The sequence below is a fragment of the Sardina pilchardus genome, chromosome 18 (genome assembly GCF_963854185.1).
Source record: "Sardina pilchardus chromosome 18, fSarPil1.1, whole genome shotgun sequence".
Lineage (NCBI taxonomy): Eukaryota > Metazoa > Chordata > Actinopteri > Clupeiformes > Clupeidae > Sardina > Sardina pilchardus.
The window spans coordinates 11,993,140-12,005,619 of NC_085011.1; positions in this window are offsets into that span (position 1 = coordinate 11,993,140).

The window sequence follows — 12,480 nt, forward strand, 5'->3', positions numbered from 1 at the left end:
CTCATTTCGAAGACATTTATTCCCCAAACATTGACTTTGTCATCGGAATGTAAAACCACCTTGCCAGCAGTCAAAAAAGAAGTATGCATGCACACAGCAACTTCAACTTCAAAGCCTTTTCAATATTAATGGCAAAGTTTAAGAAACACAGTGTGTTTTCTCTGGAAGGAAGATAAATAGACTCTGAGACAGAAGATGCTTACCCAGTCATCATGTCCTCTGAGGGCACAGCACAGAAAGGGTCATCATCAGAGAGACAGACACTCAGAGACAAGCAATACTTATAATAATGCATGACTTCACAACAAAATGTCTGTCAGTCTCTGGCAATTTAAATAGCTGATAAGAGTTTGTTGACAATAGACAGGGATAGTCTACCGAGGGAAAACAGGCAGCCAGACCTGCCTGAGCACTTTGTTGTCTGGTCCAAGAACTAATGTATTCAAATGATCTGATCGAGTTGTCACCTGTTACTGTAAAACAGCTTTTGATCCTAGTAGCGGTTGCCCTGTAAAATGGGGTTTGCAGTCAGAGATGTTATGTAAGAGCATGACACTCCTGTAGAGGAAATTTCACCACTCAGCCGTCTAAGTGACAGAGATGTCATCGCAACGTCTAATTATGTCAGCAGAGGGCCGTGGCTGTGCTCCAGATGGTGTTTATTTCTAAACCAACGGTTATTGTTAATCGGCTCATGAAAAGGCCCGGGCGAAGGCAGGCCATGAGCAAAGAGCAGTGTCTATCTTTCTTCAGATACCCAGAGGATTCAGATGGTATGGGATAGGGTGGTGTGATTTTTTTATCTTTGTTGTCAGTTGATTGTCAAACAAGACCGCAGTCACACAAACTGGGAGTCAGATTCAATCAAATGTCATCTGCACCTGCATTGGATTTGCTCAATGCTGACTATGAGGATGGCAGTGTTCAATCATGTGCGCAGAATGGTATTCAACTGGAAAGGGGGGGTGGCACTGACAAAGTGGGGGAGGCAGAATGGTTGCCCGCATTTTCTAGCAGCACCCCTGGACTAAACCAACCATCTCTGCTCATTTTCAGTCATCTACTGTGTCTACTAACACCCCTTAGCTCTTGTAAAATCACTGTAACCTACTGTCAGGGTGTATTGCTTAAATATTCACCATAGGCAGTTTTGGGGAGGATGGATAGGGAAGGATGGATAATAATAAGGTTTACAAGAGTTCAATACAATATTGTGCTCCCACATGTTATTGTTGTTTTACACGCTATTGTTATTCAGACTGAATGCCACCTACTTTGTCTGGCATTTAAAGTAGAAGGACATATTGTCTCAGAATGGAAATAACAGCCTGGCTATCACCAGATCCAGCTCAATTAAGATTGAACATTAGTCTGGGGAGTCTCTGAATTTCTACTTCAAATGAGGCGTGATCAATGGGCATAGTTCAAATGACTCTGTATGCATTTGGATAGTCCTTCAATCAGACCAACAATCCTGGTGCGCCAGGTAGATAAGCCAGTGATTGGTCCCCGTAGATATGTTGTGGGGGTGTGGGGGTCTCCAGGCTGAGCTGCAGAGCGAAATCAAATTGCCCGCAGATCAGGCTGGGTTTACCCAGTCTATGGAAATAAGGCAATGAGATGTGACCAGAACAGATCTTCTTTCCACACTTCTGGATGATGATGTTCATGTATATAAGTGAACTATATGAGATTCTGAAACCTAGCAAGTGTGCACATGGAAAAAAAAACCATCTGAAGTAAATGTCAAACACGAGTGATATGATGAATCCACTCCCTCAGAGCAAATTGTCATGCAGCAATCAAAAGCCTAGACCAAACTTCACAGAGTGTTCTCAGAGGCCTCGTTGCTTAGGGACAGAACAGGAAGAGCGATTTTGTCATTCAGTTAATGACTACGATTTTGCAGGGTATCCAGGGATCTTTTCTGAAGGACCATGGAGCATGTGTACACTACATAGCATACATAACGGCCATTCCGCAGAGGTGGGTCTTTCCGCCTCTTAAACATGGTCACATTTTCAATAATACAGCAATCTAGACCAAACAAAAACAGCAGTTCAGGTTTCTTTCAGACATACTCATCTCATTTCAGTGTAGCAGTTATGTTCCAATGCACAATCTTGGAATGAAGCTGCGTCCCTGTGTCACTCGTGGGAAACATCTGTTTTGATCAGTTCCTCATGGCTGAAGCAATGCTTTTAGATTAATTTACCAGCTTCTGAGAACACTTACACATCTTCAGATTGTGAATGCCAGGGCGCAGCTGTCTCCCATTTTGTTTTCCTTTCTTTCTTTTTTCCCCCCTTTTTTGTTATTTTCTATTTTTCTGTACGACATGTCGAAGCTCCCATCGATGACTCATGTTCCCAACAGTTGCCATGGCCACACTGTTCTCCTCAGCATGGGTTCACAACGCAATTACATGTTTCTAATTACCTGTCACAATGCCTCCTCCTCAAGTTTGGGCAAAAATATTACACAGCAGCATCCCCAGAGCAAGTGTTTCACATAAACGGATATAGGTATAGGGCCATGTGATAAAGTGTAGTCTACTAAACGCACTTTCTGAAACAGGTGTAAAGGAAAGGATGCCTTTGTGTGTGGGAGGCACAGGGGAGAGTTTTTGTCTGCGCTGAATCTCTTTAATCAGTCCAATGTGTTGCGGCGCTTAAGGTGCAGTGCTGCAAAGGCACGTGTTGTCATCCTTTAGAACAAAAGTTCCATGCATCACCGTGAGTGTGCCAGTCACAGCGATCACTTTGGAACGTTCCCTGCGGGGGAAGCTGCTGCCGTAAGATTCCTGTCAATAACTAAAAGCTAATCTGCTTAGCGGGGAAACAAAAAACAAAAAAAAAAAGTTTCCTTCGACGTTCCGCTACACAGTCTCCCCCAAATCCCACAAACTGAGGCGTAGACGCAGCGCCAAAGCTCAGACAAGCAGTGCAGCAAACACTTCCCCTTTTGTGTGAGAGAGGAAGATATAAGTGTATGGATGTGTTTTTGGAAGGGCCGTGTGTTGGGGCCATTACAGGAGAATGAGGCCATCATTCTCATATCACCCAGCTGCAGCGGCGGTATCTGACACATGGAGGCTTCACACCCTGGCACACGGGTAGGGGCCTCCATCTGCCGAGTGTCTCTGCTCTTGATAACTCTCCAGCCTTCAATTCAGATGTGTCAATACAAGAACACATGGCCAGGGATGGGAGGCAGGGGGAGGGGGTACCTAGCTCTACCTACTGCTACCTACATTTCAGGGTGTTTTTAACCCATACTGTAGTGTACATACAAACATACATACATACACACACACACACACACACACACATTTACATATCGGATGGATCTAGACACACAAACACACACACACACACACACACACACACACACACACACACACACTATACACTGAAAGTCATACCTGTCAACTCTCCTGTTTTTTTTTTTCTTTTAATTTGCTTGAAGGCGACCAGAGTGATGTTAACCTATATGGCATGGTTGTTGTGAAAGCACGATTTGATGCCAATCTGTAAGCAAAGTCAAGCTAGACATATAGCTTCACACTTCATTTAGCTAGTGCAGCAGTTTTGTTGTCTGAACTCTTGCGGTCAGCAGACGGATAGCAACAGAAAGACGAAGATTGAAATGTTCCTGTGAGAAACCCAGGAAATCTCCCTTATTTTCAATGCTCAATGTTGACAGCTAGGACTGAAAGCTAAATCCAAAATGTGAGTGAGAAAAGGAGCATGATGCCCTTTAGTGTGAAACCTCTTCATATGGAATATCGTGTTCATGTGAGAGGAAAAGACGAATGAAAGCTGAAATCCCTCTCTTTGAAAACCCATGACATTTATCAAGGAATTTAAGGGAAAGGGAAATACCGGGATCGTGTGACATTTCAACACAATCTCATGTAATTCTACTCAAGGGGTGGCACGATGGAAATGTTTGATTAGGAGTTAACACTCACTCACGAAATTGGTGTAATCAGTGACAGTAGCATCGGTATAGCGTCAGGAGAGAAACCGTGTTTGTAGTTCAGACCCTTAATTGGGACAGTGATCAGCAAACATGTGTTTTATCCTCACTAAGCACTAAGCAGTCATTACTCTTCAACATTCTCATTCCACGTTATTATTTGAATGGTAACTAAAAGGCTCCCATCTTCACCACTGGGATTTGCATATAAAGCAGTCAGTGTACTTCACAGGATTACGCAACATTTTTAGATGTGTCACATAATCTTGGAAAAGCCATTGTATGATGACAAATGAGAACTAGAAATGCAATTCCAAGGAATTACCAGTGCATGAAAATGTAGAAATAGATAGATAATGTAGATATGGTTACTAAGGTGTAGCTAGGGTAAACATGGTGGTTGCATAGTTTACAGAGAGTTGATAGTGTGAAGGTAGACTGTTTAAAGATGAGACATTCCAGTTCTAACTTAACTAATGATTTCTATGCATGTTAAAATGTTGATTAGCTAACTTAGCTAATGATTTCTAGCAGTTACGCTAAAAATGCTAATTATGCTAGCAATGCTAACTTTAATAACAATGCTAACCAGGTTGATTAGCTAACTTAACCAATGATTTCTAGCAGCAATGCTAAAAATGCTAACTATGCTAACAATGCTAAATTTGCTAACAATGCTAACCAGGTTGATTAGCTAACTTAGTTGATTATTTTTTGCAGTTATGCTAAAAATGCTAACTATGCTAACAATGCTAACTATGCTAACCATGCTAACTAGCTAACTTGCTAGTGAGGACTTTTATTTTGAAACATTTGTTGCTAGGGCATCCATGGTGGCCACTATCAGGAAACAAGAAGTTACTGCAGTATAATCATGTTGGTTGCTATGGAAACGGTCATAAACGCTTAATTTTAATGGTTGCTATGTTGGTTGCTAGGTACATGGAGGTTTCATGTAGTTGACTGGAGGCATAGTGGATGATAACTGACAGTTGGAATGGTTGAACAGTTCAATAGTTGAGTAGTTTCAATGGTTAAATGATTTAATAGTGTATTATTGCAGTGAGGACTTTTATTTTGAAACAGTTGTGGACAGAGGAAACAGTTAACAGGATATGTAGTCTTCTGAGAGACTGTATGCTTAAAGCCAGAGAAACTGACAGTTGGTGCCCAGGTGGCCGGCCACCTGGCCTAAGATTCTAATTGCTGCCGTGATGTCATAATGAGCAATGTTAAGTCTATGGGGGAAATTGTAATAGTTTTTAACTAATAGTTTAAAAAGTATAAAAGTTACAAAGTTGAAAAATACAAAGCAGGCATGGCATAAGCAAGACCTACGCAACAACGTTTGAATGAAGTTTCTACGTTTAACGGTTGAAGCTGAATTGGCTGCGTTAGAAGAAGAAGTTTAATAACTAGAAATGCAATTCCAAGGAATTACCAGTGCATGAAAATGCAAAAATAGATAGATAATGTAGATATGGTTACTAAGGTGTAGCTAGGGTAAACATGGTGGTTGCATAGTTTACAGAGCGTTGATAGTGTGAAGGTAGACAGTTTAAAGATTAAACATTCCAGTTCTAACTTAACTAATGATTTCTATTCATGTTAAAATGTTGATTAGCTAACTTAGCTAATGATTTCTAGCAGTTACGCTAAAAATGCTAATTATGCTAGCAATGCTAACTTTACTAACAATGCTAACCAGGTTGATTAGCTAACTTAACCGATGATTTCTAGCAGTAATGCTAAAAATGCTAACTATGCTAACAATGCTAAATTTGCTAACAATGCTAACCAGGTTGATTAGCTAACTTGGTTGATGATTTTTTGCAGTTATGCTAAAAATGCTAACAATGCTAACTATGCTAACCATGCTAACTAGCTAACTTGCTAGTGAGGACTTTTATTTTGAAACATTTGTTGCTAGGGTATCCATGGTGGCCACTATCAGGAAACAAGAAGTTACTGCAGTAAAATTATGTTGGTTGCTATGGAAACAGTCATAAACACTTCATTTTAATGGTTGCTATGTTGGTTGCTAGGTACATGGAGGTTTCATGTAGTTGACTGGAGGCATAGTGGATGATAACTGACAGTTGGAATGGTTGAACAGTTCAATAGTTGAGTAGTTTCAATGGTTAAATGATTTAATAGTGTATTATTGCAGTGAGGACCTTTATTTTGAAACAGTTGTGGACAGAGGAAGTAGTGAAACAGGATCTGTAGTCTTAATGAGATTGTATGCTTAAAGCCTGAGACAGAAGGTGCCTCTCATAGCGTTTACGCGTCCTCTCTCGCTCCTCACTGATCTACATAAAGAATGATGGAGCGGCAACAATGGGATAGTCTAGCCCTTCTTCTATCTTTCTTTATGTAGATCATTGAGGATCGAGGAGCGAGGGAGGACATATAAACGCTGCTTGAGAGGGACCCACAGTAAATACTTTAAAAGTTGTATGTAGATAGTCTAATTAATGTTGATAGACAGAATGTTTAATGGATGTTGATAGGCAGATTGTTTAATAGATATTGATTGACAGTTTAATGGGTGGATGAGTGAATGGTCTGAAGAAGATGAATGGATAGAAGGTTGGATGGAATGTGCCTTATATTCTTGTTAAGAGAGACACTGATACAGCTCTCTGAGAGTAGTTGACACAGGTGTAATCAATTTAACTGGCTAGTCTTAAGAGAGCCAGAGTAGGCTACTCTTAAAGCCTGAGACAGAGTAAATAATTTAAAAGTTGAATGTCTAATTAATGTTGATAGACAGAGAGTTTAATGGATGTTGATAGACAGATTGTTTAATAGATGTTGATAGACAGTTTAATGGGTGGATGAGTGAATGGTCTGAAGAAGATGAATGGATAGAATGTTAGATGGAATGTGCCTTATATTCTTGTAGAATGGAGAGACACAGCTCTCTACTGAGAGTAGTGGATACAGATACAGGTGTAATCAATTTAACTGGCTAGTCTTAAGAGAGCCAGCCTGAGACAGAGTAGATTGTTTAAAAGTTCAATGTAGAGCGTCTAATTGATGTTGTTGATAGGCAGACTGTTTAGAATGGGTGGATGAGTGAATGGTTTGAAGAAGATGAATGGATATAAAGTTGGATGGAATTAGGAGGACTTATTTTGATACTGTTGTGCGCAGAGGATACAGGGGAACAGAATATGTAGTCTTCAGAGAGGAGCCTGAGAGAAACTGACAGTTGGTGCCCAGGTGGCTGACCAGCTGGGGTAACATTCTAATTGCTGCCGTGATGTCATAATGAGCAATGTTAAGTCAATGGGGGAAATGGTGATAGTTTTTAACTAATAGTTTAAAAAGTATAAAAGTTACAAAGTTGAAAAATACAAAGCAGGCATGGCATAAGCAAGACCTACGCAACAACGTTTGAATGAAGTTTCTACGTTAAACAGTTGAAGCTGAATTGGCTGCGTTAGAAGAAGAAGTTTAACTAGAAATGCAATTCCAAGGAATTACCAGTGCATGAAAATGCAGAAATAGATAGATAATGTAGATATGGTTACTAAGGTGTAGCTAGGGTAAACATGGTGGTTGCATAGTTTACAGAGAGTTGATAGAGTGAAGGTAGACTGTTTAAAGATGAAACATTCCAGTTCTAACTTAACTAATGATTTCTATTCATGTTAAAATGTTGATTAGCTAACTTAGCTAATGATTTCTAGCAGTAACGCTAAAAATGCTAATTATGCTAGCAATGCTAACTTTACTAACAATGCTAACCAGGTTGATTAGCTAACTTAGTTGATGATTTTTTGCAGTTATGCTAAAAATGCTAACTATGCTAACAATGCTAACTAGTTAACTTGCTAGTGAGGACTTTTATTTTGAAACATTTGTTGCTAGGGTATCCATGGTGGCCACTATCAGGAAACAAGAAGTTACTGCAGTAAAATCATGTTGGTTGCTATGGAAACGGTCATAAACGCTTAATTTTAATGGTTGCTATGTTGGTTGCTAGGTACATGGAGGTTTCATGTAGTTGACTGGAGGCATAGTGGATGATAACTGACAGTTGGAATGGTTGAACAGTTCAATAGTTGAGTAGTTTCAATGGTTAAATGATTTAATAGTGTATTATTGCAGTGAGGACTTTTATTTTGAAACAGTTGTGGACAGAGGAAACAGTTAACAGGATATGTAGTCTTCTGAGAGACTGTATGCTTAAAGCCAGAGAAACTGACAGTTGGTGCCCAGGTGGCCGGCCACCTGGCCTAAGATTCTAATTGCTGCCGTGATGTCATAATGAGCAATGTTAAGTCTATGGGGGAAATTGTAATAGTTTTTAACTAATAGTTTAAAAAGTATAAAAGTTACAATGTTGAAAAATACAAAGCAGGCATGGCATAAGCAAGACCTACGCAACAACGTTTGAATGAAGTTTCTACGTTAAACGGTTGAAGCTGAATTGGCTGCGTTAGAAGAAGAAGTTTAATAATAAGAAGACTTGGAATAACAGTACAGTGCATTTTCATGCACTGTAATAATAAGAAGACTTGGAATAACAGTATAGTGCATTTTCATGCACTATAATAACTAGAAATGCAATTCCAAGGAATTACCAGTGCATGAAAATGCAGAAATAGATAGATAATGTAGATATGGTTACTAAGGTGTAGCTAGGGTAAACATGGTGGTTGCATAGTTTACAGAGAGTTGATAGTGTGAAGGTAGACTGTTTAAAGATGAAACATTCCAGTTCTAACTTAACTAATGATTTCTATTCATGTTAAAATGTTGATTAGCTAACTTAGCTAATGATTTCTAGCAGTTACGCTAAAATGCTAATTATGCTAGCAATGCTAACTTTATTAACAATGCTAACCAAGTTGATTAGCTAACTTAACCAATGATTTCTAGCAGCAATGCTAAAAATGCTAACTATGCTAACAATGCTAAATTTGTTAACAATGCTAACCAGGTTGATTAGCTAACTTAGTTGATGATTTTTTGCAGTTATGTTAAAAATGCTAAATATGCTAACTATGTTAACCATGCTAACTAGCTAACTTGCTAGTGAGGACTTTTATTTTGAAACATTTGTTGCTAGGGTATCCATGGTGGCCACTATCAGGAAACAAGAAGTTACTGCAGTATAATCATGTTGGTTGCTATGGAAACGGTCAAACGCTTACTTTTAATGGTTGCTATGTTGGTTGCTAGGTACATGGAGGTTTCATGTAGTTGACTGGAGGCATATTTGATGATAACTGACAGTTGGAATGGTTGAACAGTTCAATAGTTGAGTAGTTTCAATGGTTAAATGATTTAATAGTGTATTATTGCAGTGAGGACTTTTATTTTGAAACAGTTGTGGACAGAGGAAACAGTTAACAGGATATGTAGTCTTCTGAGAGACTGTATGCTTAAATCCAGAGAAACTGACAGTTGGTTCCCAGGTGGCCGGCCACCTGGCCTAAGATTCTAATTGCTGCCGTGATGTCATAATGAGCAATGTTAAGTCTATGGGGGAAATTGTAATAGTTTTTAACTAATAGTTTAAAAAGTATAAAAGTTACAAAGTTGAAAAATACAAAGCAGGCATGGCATAAGCAAGACCTACGCAACAACGTTTGAATGAAGTTTCTACGTTAAACGGTTGAAGCTGAATTGGCTGCGTTAGAAGAAGAAGTTTAATAACTAGAAATGCAATTCCAAGGAATTACCAGTGCATGAAAATGCAAAAATAGATAGATAATGTAGATATGGTTACTAAGGTGTAGCTAGGGTAAACATGGTGGTTGCATAGTTTACAGAGAGTTGATAGTGTGAAGGTAGACAGTTTAAAGATGAAACGTTCCAGTTCTAACTTAACTAATGATTTCTATTCATGTTAAAATGTTGATTAGCTAACTTAGCTAATGATTTCTAGCAGTTACGTTAAAAATGCTTATTATGCTAGCAATGCTAACTTTACTAACAATGCTAACCAGGTTGATTAGCTAACTTAACCGATGATTTCTAGCAGTAATGCTAAAATGCTAACTATGCTAACAATGCTAAATTTGCTAACAATGCTAACCAGGTTGATTAGCTAACTTAGTTGATGATTTTTTGCAGTTATGCTAAAAATGCTAACTATGCTAACAATGCTAACTATGCTAACCATGCTAACTAGCTAACTTGCTAGTGAGGACTTTTATTTTGAAACATTTGTTGCTAGGGTATCCATGGTGGCCACTATCAGGAAACAAGAAGTTACTGCAGTATAATCATGTTGGTTGCTATGGAAACGGTCATAAACACTTAATTTTAATGGTTGCTATGTTGGTTGCTAGGTACATGGAGGTTTCATGTAGTTGACTGGAGGCATAGTGGATGATAACTGACAGTTGGAATGGTTGAACAGTTCAATAGTTGAGTACTTTCAGTGGTTAAATGATTTAATAGTGTATTATTGCAGTGAGGACCTTTATTTTGAAACAGTTGTGGACAGAGCAAGTAGTGAAACAGGATCTGTAGTCTTAATGAGATTGTATGCTTAAAGCCTGAGACAGAAGGTGCCTCTAATATATAGCGTTTACGCGTCCTCCCTCGCTCCTCACTGATCTACATAAAGAATGATGGAGCGGAAACAATGGGATAGTCTAGCCCTTTTTCTATCTCTCTTTATGTAGATCATTGAGGAGCGAGGAGCGAGGGAGGACATATAAACGCTGCTTGAGAGGGACCCACAGTAAATACTTTAAAAGTTGTATGTAGATAGTCTAATTAATGTTGATAGACAGAATGTTTAACGGATGTTGATAGGCAGATTGCTTAATAGATATTGATTGACAGTTTAATGGGTGGATGAGTGAATGGTCTGAAGAAGATGAATGGATAGAAGGTTGGATGGAATGTGCCTTATATTCTTGTTAAGAGAGACACTGATACAGCTCTCTGAGAGTAGTTGATACAGGTGTAATCAATTTAACTGGCTAGTCTTAAGAGAGCCATATTGTACTCTTAAAGCCTGAGACAGAGTAAATAATGTAAAAGTTGAATGTAGATAGTCTAATTAATGTTGATAGACAGAGAGTTTAATGGATGTTGATAGACAGATTGTTTAATAGATGTTGATAGACAGTTTAATGGGTGGATGAGTGAATGGTCTGAAGAAGATGAATGGATAGGATGTTGGATGGAATGTGCCTTACATTCTTGTAGAATGGAGAAACACAGCTCTCTACTGAGAGTAGTGGATACAGATACAGGTGTAATCAATTTAACTTGCTAGTCTTAAGAGAGCCAGCCTGAGACAGAGTAGATTGTTTAAAAGTTGAATGTAGAGCGTCTAATTGATGTTGATAGGCAGACTGTTTAGAATGGGTGGATGAGTGAATGGTTTGAAGAAGATGAATGGATATCAAGTTGGATGGAATTAGGAGGACTTATTTTGATACTGTTGTGCGCAGAGGATACAGGGGAACAGAATATGTAGTCTTCAGAGAGATTGTATGTGAGAGAAACTGACAGTTGGTGCCCAGGTGGCTGACCAGCTGGAGTAAGATTCTAATTGCTGCCGTGATGTCATAATGAGCAATGTTAAGTCTATGGGGGAAATTGTAATAGTTTTTAACTAATAGTTTAAAAAGTATAAAAGTTACAATGTTGAAAAATACAAAGCACACATGGCATAAGCGAGACCTACGCAATAAAGGTTGAATGAAGTTTCTATGTTAAACGGTTCAAGCTGAATTGCGTGCGTTAGAAGAAGAACTAGAAATGCAATTCCAAGGAATTACCAGTGCATGAAAATGCAAAAATAGATAGATAATGTAGATATGGTTACTAAGGTGTAGCTAGGGTAAACATGGTGGTTGCATAGTTTACAGAGAGTTGATAGTGTGAAGGTAGACAGTTTAAAGATGAAACATTCCAGTTCTAACTTAACTAATGCTTTCTATTCATGTTAAAATGTTGATTAGCTAACTTAGCTAATGATTTCTAGCAGTTATGCTAAAAATGCTTATTATGCTAGCAATGCTAACTTTACTAATAATGCTAACCAGGTTGATTAGCTAACTTAACCGATGATTTCTAGCAGTAATGTTAAAAATGCTAACTATGCTAACAATGCTAAATTTGCTAACAATGCTAACCAGGTTGATTAGCTAACTTAGTTGATGATTTTTTGCAGTTATGCTAAAAATGCTAACTATGCTAACAATGCTAACTATGCTAACCATGCTAACTAGCTAACTTGCTAGTGAGGACTTTTATTTTGAAACATTTGTTGCTAGGGTATCCATGGTGGCCACTATCAGGAAACAATAAGTTACTGCAGTATAATCATGTTGGTTGCTATGGAAACGGTCATAAACACTTAATTTTAATGGTTGCTATGTTGGTTGCTAGGTACATGGAGGTTTCATGTAGTTGACTGGAGGCATAGTGGATGATAACTGACAGTTGGAATGGTTGAACAGTTCAATAGTTGAGTAGTTTCAGTGGTATTATTGCAGTGAGGACCTTTATTTTGAA